This window comes from Engystomops pustulosus, chromosome 11, assembly GCF_040894005.1.
Source record: "Engystomops pustulosus chromosome 11, aEngPut4.maternal, whole genome shotgun sequence".
NCBI classification, from domain to species: domain Eukaryota; kingdom Metazoa; phylum Chordata; class Amphibia; order Anura; family Leptodactylidae; genus Engystomops; species Engystomops pustulosus.
This window is the reverse complement of record NC_092421.1, coordinates 87642236-87663031: the sequence shown is the minus strand read 5'-3', so window position 1 is coordinate 87663031 and position 20796 is coordinate 87642236. Positions and strand designations below refer to the sequence as shown.

Here is a 20796-nt window from a genome sequence, read left to right as displayed (position 1 = left end):
ATCACACAGAATTATGGGTAAGTTACAGAGAGGGGGTAATATCACACAGAATTATGGGAGAGTTACAGAGAGGGGGGTAATATCACACAGAATTATGGGAGAGTTACAGAGAGGGGGGTAATATCACACAGAATTATGGGCAAGTTACAGAGAGGGGGTAATATCACACAGAATTATGGGCAAGTTACAGAGAGGGGGGTAATATCACACAAAATTATGGGAGAGTTACAGAGAGGGGGGGTATTATCACACAGAATTATGGGAGAGTTACAGAGAGGGGGGGGGTAATATCACACAGAATTATGGGAGAGTTACAGAGAGGGAGGTAATATCACACAGAATTATGGGAGAGTTACAGAGAGGGGGGTAATATTACACAGAATTATGGGTAAGTTACAGAGAGGGGGTAATATCACACAGAATTATGGGAGAGTTACAGAGAGGGGGGTAATATCACACAGAATTATGGGAGAGTTACAGAGAGGGAGTAATATCACACAGAATTATGGACAAGTTACAGAGAGGGGGGGTAATATCACACAGAATTATGGGAGAGTTACAGAGAGGGGGGGTGATATCACACAGAATTATGGACAAGTTACAGAGAGGGGGGGTAATATCACACAGAATTATGGGAGAGTTACAGAGAGGGGGTAATATCACACAGAATTATGGGAGAGTTACAGAGAGGGGGGTAATATCACACAGAATTATGGGTAAGTTACAGAGAGGGGGTAATATCACACAGAATTATGGGAGAGTTACAGAGAGGGGGGTAATATCACACAGAATTATGGGCAAGTTACAGAGAGGGGGGTAATATCACACAGAATTATGGGAGAGTTACAGAGAGGGGGGTAATATCACACAGAATTATGGGAGAGTTACAGAGAGGGGGGTAATATCACACAGAATTATGGGAGAGTTACAGAGAGGGGGGTAATATCACACAGAATTATGGGTAAGTTACAGAGAGGGGGTAATATCACACAGAATTATGGGAGAGTTACAGAGAGGGGGGTAATATCACACAGAATTATGGGAGAGTTACAGAGAGGGGGGTAATATCACACAGAATTATGGGCAAGTTACAGAGAGAGGGGTAATATCACACAGAATTATGGGAGAGTTACAGAGAGGGGGGTAATATCACACAGAATTATGGGAGAGTTACAGAGAGGGGGTAATATCACACAGAATTATGGGAGAGTTACAGAGAGAGGGGTAATATCACACAGAATTATGGGAGAGTTACAGAGAGGGGGGTAATATTACACAGAATTATGGGTAAGTTACAGAGAGGGGGTAATATCACACAGAATTATGGGAGAGTTACAGAGAGGGGGTAATATCACACAGAATTATGGGAGAGTTACAGAGAGGGGGGTAATATCACACAGAATTATGGGTAAGTTACAGAGAGGGGGTAATATCACACAGAATTATGGGAGAGTTACAGAGAGGGGGTAATATCACACAGAATTATGGGAGAGTTACAGAGAGGGGGGTAATATCACACAGAATTATGGGAGAGTTACAGAGAGGGGGTAATATCACACAGAATTATGGGAGAGTTACAGAGAGGGGGGTAATATCACACAGAATTATGGGAGAGTTACAGAGAGGGGGGTAATATCACACAGAATTATGGGAGAGTTACAGAGAGAGGGGTAATATCACACAGAATTATGGGAGAGTTACAGAGAGGGGGGTAATATCACACAGAATTATGGGAGAGTTAAAGAGAGGGGGGTAATATCACACAGAATTATGGGAGAGTTACAGAGAGGGGTAATATCACACAGAATTATGGGAGAGTTACAGAGAGGGGGTAAAATCACACAGAATTATGGGAGAGTTACAGAGAGGGGGGTAATATCACACAGAATTATGGGCAAGTTACAGAGAGGGGGGTAATATCACACAAAATTATGGGAGAGTTACAGAGAGGGGGGTAATATCACACAGAATTATGGGAGAGTTACAGAGAGGGGGGTAATATCACACAGAATTATGGGAGAGTTACAGAGAGGGGGGTAATATCACACAAAATTATGGGAGAGTTACAGAGAGGGGGTAATATCACACAGAATTATGGGCAAGTTACAGAGAGGGGGGTAATATCACACAGAATTATGGGAGAGTTACAGAAAGAGGGGGTAATATCACACAGAATTATGGGAGAGTTACAGAGAGGGGGGTAATATCACACAGAATTATGGGAGAGTTATAGAGAGGGGGGTAATATTACACAGAATTATGGGAGAGTTACAGAGAGGGGGTAATATCACACAGAATTATGGGAGAGTTACAGAGAGGGGGGTAATATCACACAGAATTATGGGAGAGTTACAGAGAGGGGGGTAATATCACACAGAATTATGGGAGAGTTATAGAGAGGGGGGTAATATTACACAGAATTATGGGAGAGTTACAGAGAGGGGGTAATTTCACACAGAATTATGGGAGAGTTACAGAGAGGGGGGTAATATCACACAGAATTATGGGAGAGTTACAGAGAGGGGGGTAATATCACACAGAATTAAGGGAGAGTTATAGAGAGGGGGGTAATATTACACAGAATTATGGGAGAGTTACAGAGAGGGGGTAATATCACACAGAATTATGGGAGAGTTACAGAGAGGGGGGTAATATCACACAGAATTATGGGAGAGTTACAGAGAGGGGGGTAATATCACACAGAATTATGGGAGAGTTATAGAGAGAGGGGTAATATCACATAGAATTATGGGTAATTTATAGAGAGGGGGGTAATATCACACAGAATTATGGGTAAGTTACAGAGAGGGGGGTAATATCACATAGAATTATGGGTAAGTTACAGAGAGGGGGTAATATCACACAGAATTATGGGTAAGTTACAGAGAGGGGGGTAATATCACACAGAATTATGGGTAATTTATAGAGAGGGGGGTAATATCACACACAAATTATGGGTATTTTATATAGAGGGGGGTAATATCACACAGAATTATGGGTAATTTATAGAGAGGGGGGTAATATCACACGGATCGGTGACAATTATTGAAATATATCGGAGAGTCTGAAACAAGAGAAAAATGTCTGACATTGTCCCGAGTCGTAGACTGACACCGTGTTGACGTGTCTACATCTGTCCGCTGCTACTGATGGTTCCTGTCCTGGTGCAACTTGGGTTCTTCCAAAAAATCGTAGTTATTAGAGAAAGCAATTTGTGCACTTAAAGGTTGGAAACGAGGTAGACAAATGTTTTCCTTCTTGCTAAATGAAAGAGGAGAGCCCTGGACTTGGCAGAGGGATGGACGCTTGGCCTCCAGCTTCTGCAGACGTTAGAGAACACAAGAACATTCTCGTTATTTCTGGGCAGAATCATCACATTCACCCTGTAATTGGCAAATGCCTTTAAATAATTGAGTGACTATTTCTTTTGCATTAAGCAAACAGAATCCACCGGAGACCTCGATGATGTATCCACCATGAGCGTAAGTGAGGTTCTAATGGAATGCCGCTCTAAACAAAGTTATCCTTCACAGTCCCTCGGAGCGGACCCGGCCTGTCAAGCTGATACGAGGCAGCACTTCCTTGTTAATTTGTGAGGACACAAGCCATGTGCCTCCCGTGACTAATTGAAGCATAAGGAGGCCTATATCTCATTGAAAGCTGGAGCTAACAAGTCATCACTCTACTTTGTCAGCCGATGGTAAGTCTAGGAGATGAAGCTCGAGATAGGCAATGAATGTGGGGAACACTACAGATGGACGACTTCTGTTTGTATGACCGGGGTTTGACGGGAGTTTATGTTTAGCTTTGGTTTTAATTTTGCTCAAGAGGCTTTAGACCATAAAGAGTTCAAGAGGTTGACCAATAGGCAACAAATATCACCTACAGTATTTCCGGGATAGGTTATAAATGGGAGGTGAACCCCTGGAACCTTCAGTGATAATGAGAAATGGGAAGTCTGATGCATGAAAGAAGAAGTGGTGGGAAGAAGAAGTGGTGGGAAGGTGTGGTGGTGGGAAGAAGAAGTGGTGGGAAGGTGTGGTGGGAAGAAGTGGTGGTGGGAAGAAGAAGTGGTGGGAAGAAGAAGTGGTGGGAAGGTGTGGTGGGAAGAAGAAGTGGTGGAAAGAAGAAGTGGTGGGAAGAAGAAGTGGTGGGAAGGTGTGGTGGGAAGAAGAAGTGGTGGGAAGGTGTGGTGGGAAGAAGAAGTGGTGGGAAGAAGAAGTGGTGGGAAGGTGTGGTGGGAAGAAGAAGTGGTGGGAAGAAGTGGTGGTGGGAAGGTGTGGTGGGAAGAAGAAGTGGTGGGAAGAAGAAGTGGTGGGAAGGTGTGGTGGGAAGAAGAAGTGGTGGGAAGGTGTGGTGGGAAGAAGAAGTGGTGGGAAGAAGAAGTGGTGGGAAGGTGTGGTGGGAAGAAGAAGTGGTGGGAAGAAGTGGTGGTGGGAAGGTGTGGTGGGAAGAAGAAGTGGTGGGAAGAAGAAGTGGTGGGAAGGTGTGGTGGGAAGAAGTGGTGGTGGGAAGAAGAAGTGGTGGGAAGGTGTGGTGGGAAGAAGAAGTGGTGGGAAGGTGTGGTGGGAAGAAGAAGTGGTGGGAAGAAGAAGTGGTGGGAAGGTGTGGTGGGAAGAAGAAGTGGTGGGAAGAAGTGGTGGTGGGAAGGTGTGGTGGGAAGAAGAAGTGGTGGGAAGAAGAAGTGGTGAGAAGGTGTGGTGGGAAGAAGAAGTGGTGGGAAGAAGTGGTGGTGGGAAGGTGTGGTGGGAAGAAGAAGTGGTGGGAAGAAGTGGTGGTGGGAAGGTGTGGTGGGAAGGTGTGGTGGGAAGAAGAAGTGGTGGGAAGAAGTGGTGGTGGGAAGGTGTGGTGGGAAGAAGAAGTGGTGGGAAGAAGTGGTGGTGGGAAGGTGTGGTGGGAAGAAGTGGTGGGAAGGTGTGGTGGGAAGAAGTGGTGGGAAGGTATGGTGGGAAGAAGTGGTGGTGGGAAGAAGGAGTGGTGGGAAGAAGAAGTGGTGGGAAGGTGTGGTGGGCATATATGACGTTCTTTTAAGGCCATAGCACTGACGAGGGCTGTACGGTCCCTGACTATCTCAATCAGTCCCATAGGCAGTGATTGGAGTTGTGATTGTATACATGCCGTACCTTTCAATACACCAAGTGAATGGGAATATTTACGAGGTCCCACCATTCAAAACACCACTGATCGTGCAAATATCGGGGGTTATTTATCCTTGGGACAGTTCTATGTCTATTTTTGTAGCTCTGTTACCCATCAGATTCAATTAAAGTAGCTTTGGCCCTTTAATAAATGTTTTTATGGTCTGGTGTTTTTTTTCAAAAAGTCCCAAAAAAGTCTCAAAATACATAAAAAGTCCCAGTACATAGACCAGCAGTGGACTGGAGTAACTGTGAGACTTTTTATGGGACTTTTTACAAAAGTCTCAAGTCATGACTCGGCTTTGTACGGTGATGCACGAGCAGTAGTTCTAGGTTTACTCCAGATTAATGAAGAGGTGGAAATAGTCCTGTGAGTCCCAAAAAACTCAATGCAACTTTTTTCGAGGCTTTTTTATGCCAAAAAAGCGAAGACAAAACAATGATAAATAACCCCCATCATCTCTATATAGGGGGTCAACAACAGATTTTATGGTTTACATCAATTTGGTCCTCAATATATGACGATGGATATACAGGAGGTTGGACATGTCCCATAAGATGTCTACAAAGTCATCAGGTAGGTCCTGATTCTGATCATTATATCCCCATCTTGTGATATGTTGGAGGCCAAAACTTATCATACACATCTATACATAGATTTTGTGTCTGTCGACCCCTTCAAGGTAAACTTTAATCTCTAGTCTGTAACAATTCAGTCCTCATGATATGCATATAGATATCCAGGAGGTTGGACATGTTCCATTAGATGTCTCCAAAGTCCTCAGGTAGGTCCTGATTCTGACCAGTATGAATCCCCCAGCCAATTTGGGTTGATACAAATATCACAGGGCTCATGCATAAACCCAGTATTTTGGATTCTTCTTTAAAACATCTCATTACATTCCAAGGAACAACCAGGAAACATCTAAAAAATGACTATTTTTGTCCCCCCGTGCATGGGCCCTGTCCCTGTTTATTGGAATATATTCCCATATAACACTGAAAAGTTGACGGTTGTTTTATTCTTCTCTAATGTCCTCTTCTTCTTTAATGAGCCCCTCCAAACGCTGAGGACCACATGCTCATTTGGCCACCAGCTATTCCTTTGGATCCTAGAATGCACATAGATCCTCAGCCATGTGTGTTAGGGCTCGGAGTAACATATGACTATTGGATTGGGCATAGAAAATTCAACAGATCCAATTCTCCCCCCTCCCCCCATATCATCTGTTGGGGAAATGTTGGGTTATGCTCATGGTAAAAACTGTTGGGTTTGGTCAATGTTACTCCGATATGTTTGGGCTTTACCTGCGTCTATCCATGAAATTGCATAAGGTCCCATACACATTAGACGAAAATTGGTCAAACCCGTCAATTTTGACAGGTCGTCTACTGTGGGCCTCCCCATGCTCCCGAATTCTCTAGAGATTTCACCCAACACCTGCCCCCCCTCTTTTATCAACAAATTAGCAACAGTATCCACACCCTTAAGCCATGAATGGATGTCTTGCCTCTTTTTGGATTATTTAAAGGGGTTGGCACCCGGCACGGACTGAATGAACAACCTCCGTGATCCTCAATGATTAGCAAACGCCTACAATTCAGCGATCGGGAATCTCTGCTTTCAATTAACGATTGCAAGGGATTTTTTTTTTTTTTACTATTTTTATCCTTCATCTATTTTAAGTGACTTTTTTCTATTTTATTCTATGGCCGAGTCCCAGCTCCGCATGTTTTCTATGCTCTGTAGAGAATAATGAGGACACCCACAAAATGCTGAGAGGAGGTGAAGCAGCAGAGAACTGGCCATATGGTTTCTGGGGCATGTCCTCACACTGCTGTGCTCAAAGCTCTCTGCATTGAGCTACACCACAGCCTTTCCTTCTGTAATACTACAGAGGGGGGTTGTGGTGTAGCTCAATCGTAAGCTTGTTATAGCTTTTACTCAGAGCAGAGAGGAGGAGCTAAAGAGAAGCTCTATGAAAAAACCTCAAAGCACAGCAGTGTGAGGATATGCCCTCTGTGCACTAAACGTAAATTACAATCTTAGAATATAGATGCATTTTTTGATAGTCCTGATGCTACTAACAACCCACACAAATGTCTCTCTAAGGCTAATACCTAATACTGGCTGCAGAGAACTAAGAGGACAGCAGTGTGAGGACATACCCTCAGTTCATTTGGAGAAGCCACATCCTGGTGTAAAATCCATATTTTACAGTCCTGCTGCTACTAACACACACAAAGGTCTGAATACAAATCCCTCTAAGGATAATACCTAACACTGAATGCAGAGAGCTAAGAGCACAGCAGTGTGAGGATGTACTCCCAGTGCATGTGGATAAATTACAATCTTAGAATATGTATCTGATTTCACAGTCCTGCTGATACTAGAAACATACTGAAGGGTATGATTACAAAACTGTCCACAATACCCAACACTATCTCAAGTTTTGAAATGTGAAAACTGTCTTCGGATTCCCTTTAAGTGTATAGAAACCCTTTAATAAATTCTGTCGGGGGAGGGAAGGATCAGACATCACTGCATCAAGTCCAATTAACGGCGAAGTGACGATTGTGTGTTCTCTTCCGTCCACTGAGTAACCTTGGCTGAGCATGCGTGTGTGTGGGGAAGTCACGGGGAATAGCTGTACTGACAATAAGCTTTGTATTAGCTTCTGTGTACCCCCTATTGCTCCATGAGGAGGACATAACAAACTCTCCATGGAAATTCCTGCACAAATGCAAAACATTCATCCTCGAAGCTTCGCCCCCGGACATCCCCTTTAATACAAGTCCCTTTCGTGTAGCCGTAAGACATGGAGCAGCGTGTGATGACTACAGTTGCTCGTAGCATATGGAATGGATTAATATTCCCGAATTGTATAAATCTGACAAAATTCAGGAGGACTGACCCCCCCCTGATCCCGAGATGTGGAGAGCAGATTGCGGCACAGGCACAGGCACAGCAGGGGCGGATTAGGGGATATTGATTTGCACTGCCCTCAGCTTCATTCTTCACATTGGGAGAGATTCGTGGGACGCTGCTCCATTTTTCACAGACACCAGACTGGTGACAGCGCCGTTTGGCAGCCGGAGAATCTGGCAGAACCTTCTATTTACAGATATTTCATTGGTAAAAATCAAATTCATCTGCTGAGAAAGCAAATCGTCTCCGCTATGGATCGTACAGGAATGTACAGAGGAGGAAGGCTGCGATCGGCCTCAGAATCTGATAACATTTCCACTATAAGAATTATCACTGATTCTGAAGCTGCTGGTGCTGATCAGCTGGGAAACAGAACCGGTCCAATATAGAATTTCCTTACTTTTCTTACCGATTTCCACAGTTTATGTGCAGGAGATGCCAGGAACAGGTTAAAATGTCCTGCCCAGTTCTCTTCTTCCTCCATATGTAAGAGGAGGAGCGTGCACATAGCTTGTATCGCTGAGGGATCTGTGTAGCATCATGGCTTTCCTATACGCCCAATACTTGTCATATAAAAGATACAAGGAGGAAGTTCATGCATCAACATAAAATACGAGCCGATACGGAGAGCGGATCATGGAGCGATGTCAAGTCGTGTCCTCAGATCTCCTCCGTATGTCTTATTTTGGAAGAAAATATCCCTACTCAGTTCTACTCATCTACAATCATTCACTTATAATATAGTGATGAGACTTTCCTTGGGGTAAAGATTTTGTCGGCTCCTTCGAGGGCCAATAGTGGGAACTTTTTGGACAAGATGTCTATAAGCAGAATAGATCCTCCTCCTGACATCATAGACCGGCCAGAAGACAATGGACGATGGATCAGGACAATGGGGCTCATATACTAAGGGTCCGAACACCGCACTTTCATCGGGTTTCACAAATTTTTCCGTTTTGTGCCGAATTGCCCCAGGATTTTGGCGCACACGATCAGATTTTGGTGCATCGGCACCGGCTTGCACGTGACAGAAATCGGGGGGCGTGGTCGTCGGACAACTCGACGGATTTGGACAAACTGTGGAATTTAAAAAACTATTTGTGTCGCAAGATCAAGCACTCACATGGAAGAAGCAGGTGAACTCCGGCGGACCTCGGCGCAGCAGCGACACAGGATGGAACTCGGACGCACGAGCTTAGTGAATCGCACCGGACCCGAATCCTCGCCGGACAACGCACTGCGGGATCGTGACGGAACCGGGTAAGTAAATCTGCTCCAATGTCTCTTGGCGCATAAGGCCAAGATTTCCTCCCATGCATGAGGCACCTTCCCACCGTTAGTCGTTGAAGTTCATCCCAATGGCCATCAGATCCTCCTGACATCATAGACCAGCCAGAAGACAATGGAGAATGGATCAGGACAATGGGGGTCATTTACTAAGGGCCCGATTCGCGTTTTCCCGACGTGTTACCTGAATATTTCCGATTTGCGGCGATTTCCCCTGAATTGCCCCAGGATTTTGGTGCACGTGATCGGATTGTGGCGCATCGGCGCCGGCATGCACGCAACGGAAATCGGGGGGTGTGGCCGAATGAAAACCCAACGGATTCGGAAAAACCGCCGGATTTTAAAAAAAAATGTGTCGCAAAAATTGCACTTACCTTCACTCAGCCCGGCTCGGTGTATTCCAGTGCGTTCCGATGCTCTTCAGCGCAGCAGCGCCACCTGGTGGACGTCGGAGGAACTGCCTTAATAAATCCCGGCCGGACCCTAATCCAGCGCAGAGAATGCGCCGCTGGATCGCGAATGGACCGGGTAAGTAAATCTGCCCCAATGTCTCTTGATGCATAAGGCCAGGACTTCCTCCCATGCATGAGGCACCTCCCCACCATTAGTCGCTGAAGTTTATCCCGATGGCCCTCAGATAGACACACTCCCTGTTGCCTCTACTCTGCAAATGATGACCATCAACCTAAGAATTCTACATAATCCTCCCCCATCCATCATCTTTACCCATTAGTCATAAATTACTTTTACAGGATCGGACAACATATTTTTAGCTCTGTTATGTTCACATCTTTTTCAAGCCCTAAATTGGAGATATTGATGGACACTTCTCCTGGATAAGTGGTCAAACATTCTGAGAAGTTCATGACAAATTCCTCTCCTACTTCAGACACGTTGGCTGCTTTTCAGCTCACATCTCAGCTGCCGCCATTTTTACCTAATTTTTTTGCTATGTTCCTCTTTGTTTTCCGCTGGCCAGGTTGGAACAATAATGTGTCATCGACAGAGAAAGGAAAGCCGTCATTGTGCTTGACATATTTCCAAGATCTCGGTGATCAATTAGATCAGTCCCTGCCAAGTCTTGAGATGGATTTGTTGGTCCCACACTCTAGCGGACAAATGATATAAAATATGGTAACTATCCTCCGGTGTCGGCACAATGACAAGTCTTTCTCTCGAAGGTTAAATAATGAGGTGTCCAGAACTGATGATCTGCACTGTATTGAAAAGATACATTTATTACCGTCCAATCACTGCCCGACACCCGCACCCCCGCTAACTTCTCTTCTTCTAGATCCATTTTTCCTGACTTTCCTGCCAAAAAAGACGGCGGCCCTCCCTTACTGTTTTCCTTCATGTTGCTGTCTGAGATTTATGAAGTAACACAATTCGGGATGACAGATGCTGAGGGTGAATGAGGAGAGCAGTCAGCACACCCTGACAACTCCTTTATTTATTTTGTGTTAATGGATTTTAATTAAAGCGTGTCCCTCTTCAGATGATGCGCCAGTCGTTAGTGTTGGGGGGGGGGGGGGGATTGTGAAATGGGGGACTCTCAGCTGCTGAAAGCCTAATGAAGGCAATTACACGGAAAGATGGAGGGGAACCATTGATTTGATTTGTGAACTGTAGTAGAAGCTGAAACTTGTAGAAGCGTCTAAGGATTTCCTTTAAAGGGATTTTCCTACTAAACGGGTTAGGCCTTATCCACAAGATAGGGCCTAACTTGCTGATCAGTGATGAGACCTGCACAAATCATGAGAATGGGGGTCCTAATGTTTCCTGTCAGACCCCTCGTCACTCCTGGAGATGAGCGAGCAGCCTATACTTGGCCATCTCCGTCAGCTCCATAGAGACGAATGGGCAGCCCGGCCATGTGCGACCGACTGCTCCCTCATCTTAGGGAGAGACAAGCGGTCCGACGGGGGTACATCAGTCTCCCCATTCTTTTTATCTGTTGGGGTTTCATCACTGAGACCCCCACTGATCAGCAAGTTAGGCTCTACTTATGTGGCGCTTTGGACCACCCATGAGCAGTACAAGTGAGCCGGTCAGGCAGTGGAACCGGCGTGTATACACAAACCTCTGAGGCAGCTGTGATGATGGAGGAGAGGGAGGGGGGGTTTACATAGAAGAAGGATGGGCAGTACTGAGAAGGGGAGGGGCATGAGTGTTACTCAGGGAGCTAAGGACATGCCCCCGAGGTTTTACATGCTTGAAAGTAGTGGTAAACTCCCTTTAATGAAGGAGCATCACAAATAGTTTTGCTTATGAATAATTCCACTGCTTTGTAATTGTTTCTTTAACATTACTTGGCTCCCTGCCAGCAGTGTGTGGCGAGTCCAGGGTGGGGGAAATCATTTTTGGCGGGGAGCTGATGTAAATGGGGGGAGAGAGAGCAAGGGAGGGGGAGGACAATGAGTGAGGAGGATGAATTGAGGAGAATATGACTCGCACCATTTTAACTGTCCCCCAATCCCTTGGGATCACTACACACTTCTGGCAGGGAGCCAGGAAATGTAAAAGAAACAATTAAAAATCTGCGGAATTATCCAAATGCTCGGCAAAGGCATTTTTGAAATCAACATGTCGGGCATTTGGAACCTGTCAGCGTGTAAAAATGACCTCCATTATGACAGGTTCCCTTTAACTACTATATGGGAGTATCATGTGGACTGTATATAGTGTAGTATTATTAGACAATGTATGATTTAGGGCTCATTCACAGGGCCGAATGCTTGTCCGGACCCGATCCAGGGGGAGCACAAGACTGGGGCGAGGAGGGGTGAATGTTCTTCACCCCTTCTTCCTCCATAGGCAGACAAGTGGCCAATACTTTGCGGCGCGTCCTTCCTGTTGGGTCACGGTGCATGATCGGGAGCCATAGAGGTCTATGGGGGCCGTAATTTGGTCACAAATCCTGCAACCAGATCACGTTCTGCCGTATAGCCATGTGAATGAGCCCTTAGGCCTTTGTATGGGGTATTTTTTGGTTATTTTGTTGTGTGGATAAAACCTTTATAATATAAAGTTGCTCTACATTTATATAATCTGTTACGGCGAAGGCGTTGTCCTGCCGAATGGACCGCCGCCACCTGTTATTTCACTTCCTGTGTACTCAACACACAAATGCACTTTTCATAAATTTATGATGTTGTTCTAAATCACAAACCACTAAGGAAATTATAGCTGATTGATCCTCCTGTGCCAAATGTCATAACGAGCCAAGCATGTTACCCCCATCCCCTTTAAACCGAGCGCGTTATCAGCCGTATTAATCTGAGACAGCGATGGCCGGCGGCATTTCATAATACATAAACAAAGCGCTAAATGAAAACCAAAACCGGCCTGGAAGAAAGTCTGTGTATTTGCTTTAGATTTTCCCCGATAAAGGTCTTTTGGAGAGGATGTGAGACCCGTGTAAAGTAAATAGGAGATTTTTCGAGGAGAAGAATTATGAAGCAATTAAAAGGAAACAACAAACACATTTCCAAATCTAGAACTACCAAAAGACTGAAAATTCTGCCCGCGGTGGACCTAGATAAGATTTAAGTCCGACTCCGGCCAAAATCTGGAAGTTCAGAATTGGGCGGGGCTTAAAGGGGACATAGACTTTTCTGTATTTAGATTTTTTTTTTGGAGAAAATGATGGGGAATTTTTAAGGCTCTGAAGTCCTGAATTCTGGACTTACATTTGTGCAAACTTTTTGTGACATCTGTGACCATTCCGACTGCAGTGCCATTTCAGGAGAAACTTGTACTCAGCTTGCAATCTGTCCGGCACTAGTCTGAACACCTTACTTCACTCCTTCCCTGTCCTAAAGGGGTTTCCCAGAAAGATCTCAAATGTTAACCCCCTAGTGATGTTTACACAATAAAGATAATTTTGAACCCTTTACTTTACAATGTGAGGGTTTATTCTCCCTCCATAGAGAACAGCGGTGCACGGCCACACACTTGGGAAAAGATGGAGCAGGCTCTATCTTTTCCCAGTGTACGGCACGGAATGGTGCTACAAATGTGTGGCACCGTACCACGGCCGGCAGCCATTGCCGTCTATGGGGACGTATATGTGGCCGCAAATTATCGGTCGCATGTACGTCCCCCCAGAAGGCCGTGTAAATGAACCCTTACTCCGTGTTATTGCTGTTTTAGCTCCTATCACTCAGTGATGGTCAGTGTGAGCGGGGACTCTCTGTGCAGACACTTTGTGATTCCTCTGTGCTATGAGCTGCTGTGCTGCTGATGTTGTGTGCTGATAATGTGCTTAGATTATAAGGGTCCAGGGTTTATATACACTTTCATTTACCTTCTGAGGATTCTACTAGTATCTGACACAGATCAATAAAACACAGTCAGCACTTCTATACTCCCTTCCCATTGGATAAAGAGTTTGTAGAGCTGTTGTCTCCTCTACTGCTGCTGGACAGGAAGTGCCTGTGTCTGTAGTGCCTCCTGCCCCTCCCCCTGCAGTGCAAGAGACGTTATACCAGAGGAATCTGCCCGACCATAGTCAGTGCTTTATGGTCGTATCGAGGGACAACTAAAATATAAACACCAGGACTGATAGAGACAGGTTGGAATTATATCTGTGAAATTCTGTATTTTTGTGTCCTCCTGGTTTGACCCATATTTTAACAACTATTCTTCTGTTTGTTTTGTCCTACTTTTGCCTACTGTTTGTTCTTCGGAGCAGGAAGTGAATATCGATCAGTTGCCACCTACCATTTAGGGTAGGATTGGCAAATAGGTAGGGACAGCTAGATTTAGTCTTAGGGCTCACTGTGTGTGTCTGTCCTACCTTTTCATCTTATTGTCCATTCCCTTACAGCAGCATTACCTTTTTTGCTAAAAGTTTTTGCAATATTTTATACTTTTACACCATTCACTTCCTTGAAGGTGGGAAAGTTCTTAGGCTGCTGAACTTTCATACATCCTATTTCTCAAATGATCAAAGATTAACATGGAGCAACATCCTAGGACATTTTAAGACTTAAAAATGCACCAAATTTACTAAACATTGCAGAAATTAATTTAGAAAATGTCCCCATCACAAGCCTTAGGTGTTGGGGAACATACATGAGGCCATTTTGAAGTGAAGAAAAAGATGTTAACCTTCATCTTTTTTTTTACTTGACTTTTTGGGCAGTTTCCGCCACCCTCGAAACCCAGATGCAACACTTACTTTAGCCATGGGCCTTGTCATAAATTCGCCCATAATTGTCTATAACTATTGGCAATGACCTATAAATAGTTGAGAGTAAAGGAAAGTTCACATCTACATCAGAGAGTCCCTCTAAGCTGAAGAAGTCCTACATGGAGAACTTTTTTGTCTGGCAAAATGATGGACACAAAAATAGACACCCAACTGGCCCCATTGTGGTACCTTAAATTTTTAACATCTGAGGCTTGTTTCACTAACGGAGAAGAACTATGGACGTCCCACCACAGATCTGACCATGAATGGACAAGTCCAAGACTTGACTGTAGGATAGAGTTGGACAGTTGTCTCCATGATGGCAGAACCATGGTAGACCCAAACTATCTATAATTAAGGAGTTTCTAAAAATTATCCAATAAAGGTTACATGTGTTTGGCCAATTATAGGTAACTGGAAACCCCCTTTAATTCTAGCCCTAGCTATGTAAATTGTGCATTAGATGGCAGCATGGCCAACAACTATCCTTCAGGACACATACATTCTCTGCTTCACCTACGAGCATGGCCTCCTTAATTCAGACTAAGTTGATATATTGGATACCAATTTATATTCCCCCAAAAAATTACAGCTTAAAAACCGTCTTCCGAGCCCACAATTGTTTGGAAATTTAGAGGATGGTAAACTGAGGGTGAAGCTGTTTGCATAAGTGTTATTAATCAAAGTTGAGATTTATTCCAGGGCGGCCGAGCTAATCCCTGAGCACCCTGACACCAGCGGTAGTAGGTTAAGCTCTGCTATTAATGATCCTGGGCTTTGTATACAGGGTGTCTCTGTATGAGAAGATTATACAGGGTCTACCTCTGGAGAAGCTCAAATTCCTAAAACTACTCATAATTAGAAAGTGAGGAAAAGCACAAGAATATTCCGCAAGATGGGGAATGCCTCCAGTAATCCACAAGGAGAATAAGAATTATGAGGTTATCCCAAAAAGGGGCGGATAGGACCTCCATGGGCCCTGGACTGTATGAATATTACAGCCCCTATAACCCTGGTGAGTCGAAGAAGGAAAGTTATAGAACAGATTCTGTTCTAATTTTCTAATTTTTGTGTGCAGTGTATGGGGGACATTATAGTAGCTCGTCTCCAGTCACCAGCTAGTCTCCACTCACCAGCTAGTCTCCACTCACCAGCTAGTCTCCACTCACCAGCTAGTCTCCACTCACCAGCTAGTCTCCAATCCCCAGCTAGTCTCCAGTCACCAGCTAGTCTCCAGTCCCCAGCTAGTCTCCACTCACCAGCTAGTCTCCACTCACCAGCTAGTCTCCAATCCCCAGCTAGTCTCCACTCACCAGCTAGTCTCCAGTCACCGGCTAGTCTCCAATCCCCAGCTAGTCTCCAGTCACCAGCTAGTCTCCAGTCACCAGCTAGTCTCCAGTCACCAGCTAGTCTCCAGTCACCAGCTAGTCTCCACTCACCAGCTAGTCTCCACTCAGCGGCTAGTCTCCACTCACCAGCTAGTCTCCAGTCACCAGCAAGTCTCCAGTCACCAGCTAGCCTCCACTCACCAGCTAGCCTCCACTCAACAGCTAGCCTCCACTCAACAGCTAGTCTCCACTCACCAGCTAGTCTCCACTCACCAGCTAGTCTCCAGTCACCGGCTAGTCTCCAGTCACCAGCTAGTCTCCAGTCACCATCTAGTCTCCAGTCACCAGCTAGTCTCCACTCACCAGCTAGTCTCCACTCACCAGCTAGTCTCCACTCACCAGCTAGTCTCCAGTCCCCAGCTAGTCTCCAGTCACCAGCTAGTCTCCAGTCACCAGCTAGTCTCCACTCACCAGCTAGTCTCCACTCACCAGCTAGTCTCCAGTCACCAGCTAGTCTCCACTCAACAGCTAGTCTTCACTCACCAGCTAGTCTCCACTCACCAGCTAGTCTCCACTCACCAGCTAGTCTCCAATCCCCAGCTAGTCTCCACTCACCAGCTAGACTCCAGTCACCGGCTAGTCTCCAATCCCCAGCTAGTCTCCAGTCACCAGCAAGTCTCCAGTCACCAGCTAGCCTCCACTCAACAGCTAGCCTCCACTCAACAGCTAGCCTCCACTCAACAGCTATTCTCCACTCACCAGCTAGTCTGAACTCACCAGCTAGTCTCCAGTCACCGGCTAGTCTCCAGTCACCAGCTAGTCTCCAGTCACCATCTAGTCTCCAGTCCCCAGCTAGTCTCCACTCACCAGCTAGTCTCCAATCCCCAGCTAGTCTCCAGTCACCAGCTAGTCTCCAGTCCCCAGCTAGTCTCCACTCACCAGCTAGTCTCCACTCACCAGCTAGTCTCCAATCCCCAGCTAGTCTCCACTCACCAGCTAGTCTCCAGTCACCGGCTAGTCTCCAATCCCCAGCTAGTCTCCAGTCACCAGCTAGTCTCCAGTCACCAGCTAGTCTCCAGTCACCAGCTAGTCTCCACTCACCAGCTAGTCTCCACTCAGCGGCTAGTCTCCACTCACCAGCTAGTCTCCAGTCACCAGCAAGTCTCCAGTCACCAGCTAGCCTCCACTCACCAGCTAGCCTCCACTCAACAGCTAGCCTCCACTCAACAGCTAGTCTCCACTCACCAGCTAGTCTCCACTCACCAGCTAGTCTCCAGTCACCGGCTAGTCTCCAGTCACCAGCTAGTCTCCAGTCACCATCTAGTCTCCAGTCACCAGCTAGTCTCCACTCACCAGCTAGTCTCCACTCACCAGCTAGTCTCCAGTCCCCAGCTAGTCTCCAGTCACCAGCTAGTCTCCAGTCACCAGCTAGTCTCCACTCACCAGCTAGTCTCCAGTCACCAGCTAGTCTCCAGTCACCAGCTAGTCTCCACTCAACAGCTAGTCTTCACTCACCAGCTAGTCTCCACTCACCAGCTAGTCTCCACTCACCAGCTAGTCTCCAATCCCCAGCTAGTCTCCACTCACCAGCTAGTCTCCAGTCACCGGCTAGTCTCCAATCCCCAGCTAGTCTCCAGTCACCAGCAAGTCTCCAGTCACCAGCTAGCCTCCACTCAACAGCTAGCCTCCACTCAACAGCTAGCCTCCACTCAACAGCTATTCTCCACTCACCAGCTAGTCTGAACTCACCAGCTAGTCTCCAGTCACCGGCTAGTCTCCAGTCACCAGCTAGTCTCCAGTCACCATCTAGTCTCCAGTCCCCAGCTAGTCTCCACTCACCAGCTAGTCTCCACTCACCAGCTAGTCTCCACTCACCAGCTAGTCTCCAGTCACCAGCTAGTCTCCAATCCCCAGCTAGTCTCCATTCACCAGCTAGTCTCCCGTCACCAGCTAGTCTCCAGTCACTAGCTAGTCTCCACTCACCAGCTAGTCTCCAGTCACCATCTAGTCTCCAGTCACCAGCTAGTCTCCACTCACCAGCTGGTCTCCAGTCACCGGCTAGTATCCAGTCACCAGCTAGTCTCCACTCACCAGCTAGTCTCCACACACCAGCTAATCTCCACTCACCGGCTAGTCTCCCGTCACCAGCTAGTCTCCACTCACCAGCTAGTCTCCACTCACCGGCTAGTCTCCAGTCACCAACTAGTCTCCAGTCACCAGATAGTCTCCACTCACCAGCTAGTCTCCACTCACCAGCTAGTCTCCACTCACCGGCTAGTCTCCAGTCACCAGCTAGTCTCCAGTCACCAGCTAGTCACCAGTCACCAGCTAGTCTACACTCACCAGCTAGTCTACAATCACCAGCTAGTCTCCACTCACCAGCTAGTCTCCAGTCACCAGCTAGTCTCCACTCACCAGCTAGTCTCCAGTCACCAGCTAGTCTCCAGTCACCAGCTAGTCTCCAGTCCCCAGCTAGTCTCCAGTCACCAGCTAGTCTCCACTCACCAGCTAGTCTCCAGTCACCAGCTAGTCTCCAGTCACCAGCTAGTCTCCAGTCACCAGCTAGTCTCCACTCAACAGCTAGTCTTCACTCACCAGCTAGTCTCCACTCACCAGCTAGTCTCCACTCACCAGCTAGTCTCCAATCCCCAGCTAGTCTCCAGTCACCAGCTAGTCTCCAATCCCCAGCTAGTCTCCACTCACCAGCTAGTCTCCAGTCACCGGCTAGTCTCCAATCCCCAGCTAGTCTCCAGTCACCAGCTAGTCTCCACTCACCAGCTAGTCTCCAGTCACCAGCTAGTCTCCAGTCACCAGCTAGTCTCCAGTCACCAGCTAGTCTCCAGTCACCAGCTAGTCTCCAGTCCCCAGCTAGTCTCCACTCACCAGCTAGTCTCCACTCACCAGCTAGTCTCCAATTCCCAGCTAGTCTCCACTCACCAGCTAGTCTCCAGTCACCGGCTAGTCTCCAATCCCCAGCTAGTCTCCAGTCACCAGCTAGTCTCCAGTCACCAGCTAGTCTCCAGTCACCAGCTAGTCTCCACTCACCAGCTAGTCTCCACTCAGCGGCTAGTCTCCACTCACCAGCTAGTCTCCAGTCACCAGCAAGTCTCCAGTCACCAGCTAGCCTCCACTCACCAGCTAGCCTCCACTCAACAGCTAGCCTCCACTCAACAGCTAGTCTCCACTCACCAGCTAGTCTGAACTCACCAGCTAGTCTCCAGTCACCGGCTAGTCTCCAGTCACCAGCTATTCTCCAGTCACCATCTAGTCTCCAGTCACCAGCTAGTCTCCACTCACCAGCTAGTCTCCACTCACCAGCTAGTCTCCACTCACCAGCTAGTCTCCAGTCCCCAGCTAGTCTCCAGTCACCAGCTAGTCTCCAGTCACCAGCTAGTCTCCACTCACCAGCTAGTCTCCAGTCACCAGCTAGTCTCCAGTCACCAGCTAGTCTCCACTCAACAGCTAGTCTTCACTCACCAGCTAGTCTCCACTCACCAGCTAGTCTCCACTCACCAGCTAGTCTCCAATCCCCAGCTAGTCTCCACTCACCAGCTAGTCTCCAGTCACTGGCTAGTCTCCAATCCCCAGCTAGTCTCCAGTCACCAGCAAGTCTCCAGTCACCAGCTAGCCTCCACTCACCAGCTAGCCTCCACTCAACAGCTAGCCTCCACTCAACAGCTATTCTCCACTCACCAGCTAGTCTGAACTCACCAGCTAGTCTCCAGTCACCGGCTAGTCTCCAGTCACCAGCTAGTCTCCAGTCACCATCTAGTCTCCAGTCCCCAGCTAGTCTCCACTCACCAGCTAGTCTCCACTCACCAGCTAGTCTCCAGTCACCAGCTAGTCTCCAATCCCCAGCTAGTCTCCATTCACCAGCTAGTCTCCCGTCACCAGCTAGTCTCCAGTCACTAGCTAGTCTCCACTCACCAGCTAGTCTCCAGTCACCATCTAGTCTCCAGTCACCAGCTAGTCTCCACTCACCAGCTGGTCTCCAGTCACCGGCTAGTCTCCAGTCACCAGCTAGTCTCCACTCACCAGCTAGTTTCTACTCAACAGCTAATCTCCACTCACCAGCTAGTCTCCCGTCACCAGCTAGTCTCCACTCACCAGCTAGTCTCCACTCACCGGCTAGTCTCCAGTCACCAACTAGTCTCCAGTCACCAGATAGTCTCCACTCACCAGCTAGTCTCCACTCACCAGCTAGTCTCCACTCACCGGCTAGTCTCCAGTCACCAGCTAGTCTCCAGTCACCAGCTAGTCACCAGTCACCAGCTAGTCTACACTCACCAGCTAGTCTACACTCACCAGCTAGTCTCCACTCACCAGCTAGTCTCCAGTCACCAGCTAGTCTCCACTCACCAGCTAGTCTCCAGTCACCAGCTAGTCTCCAGTCACCAGCTAGTCTCCAGTCCCCAGCTAGTCTCCAGTCACCAGCTAGTCTCCACTCACCAGCTAGTCTCCAGTCACCAGCTAGTCTCCAGTCACCAGCTAGTCTCCACTCAACAGCTAGTCTTCACTCACCAGCTAGTCTCCACTCACCAGCTAGTCTCCAATCCCCAGCTAGTCTCCAGTCACCAGCTAGTCTCCAGTCCCCAGCTAGTCTCCACTCACCAGCTAGTCTCCACTCACCAGCTAGTCTCCAATCCCCAGCTAGTCTCCACTCACCAGCTTGTCTCCAGTCACCAGCTAGTCTCCACTCACCAGCTAGTCTCCAGTCACCAGCTAGTCTCCAGTCACCAGCTAGTCTCCAGTCCCCAGCTAGTCTCCAGTCACCAGCTAGTCTCCACTCACCAGCTAGTCTCCAGTCACCAGCTAGTCTCCAGTCACCAGCTAGTCTCCAGTCACCAGCTAGTCTCCAGTCACCAGCTAGTCTCCACTCAACAGCTAGTCTCCACTCACCAGCTAGTCTCCACTCAC

The 20796-nt window shown here is 47.3% G+C and overlaps 2 protein-coding genes across 4 annotated transcripts in view; one reads left to right on the top strand and one right to left on the bottom strand.

Moving 5' to 3' along the window:
* The window catches only part of GOLGA7B (golgin A7 family member B), a 303843-nt gene that overhangs the window by 92312 nt on the left and 190735 nt on the right, over window positions 1-20796 (top strand). Inside the window, exon 1 of one of the 3 annotated variants that reach the window (XM_072130940.1) lies at window positions 5616-5715. The exons of the other annotated variants lie outside the window; for them this stretch is intronic. The gene's annotated coding sequence lies outside the window, so the exon portion shown is untranslated. Of the gene's footprint in view, window positions 1-5615; window positions 5716-20796 lie in introns of those variants that run through there. 3 annotated transcript variants of the gene reach the window in all.
* The window catches only part of SFRP5 (secreted frizzled related protein 5), a 73227-nt gene that overhangs the window by 15785 nt on the left and 36646 nt on the right, over window positions 1-20796 (bottom strand). The window lies entirely within an intron of this gene.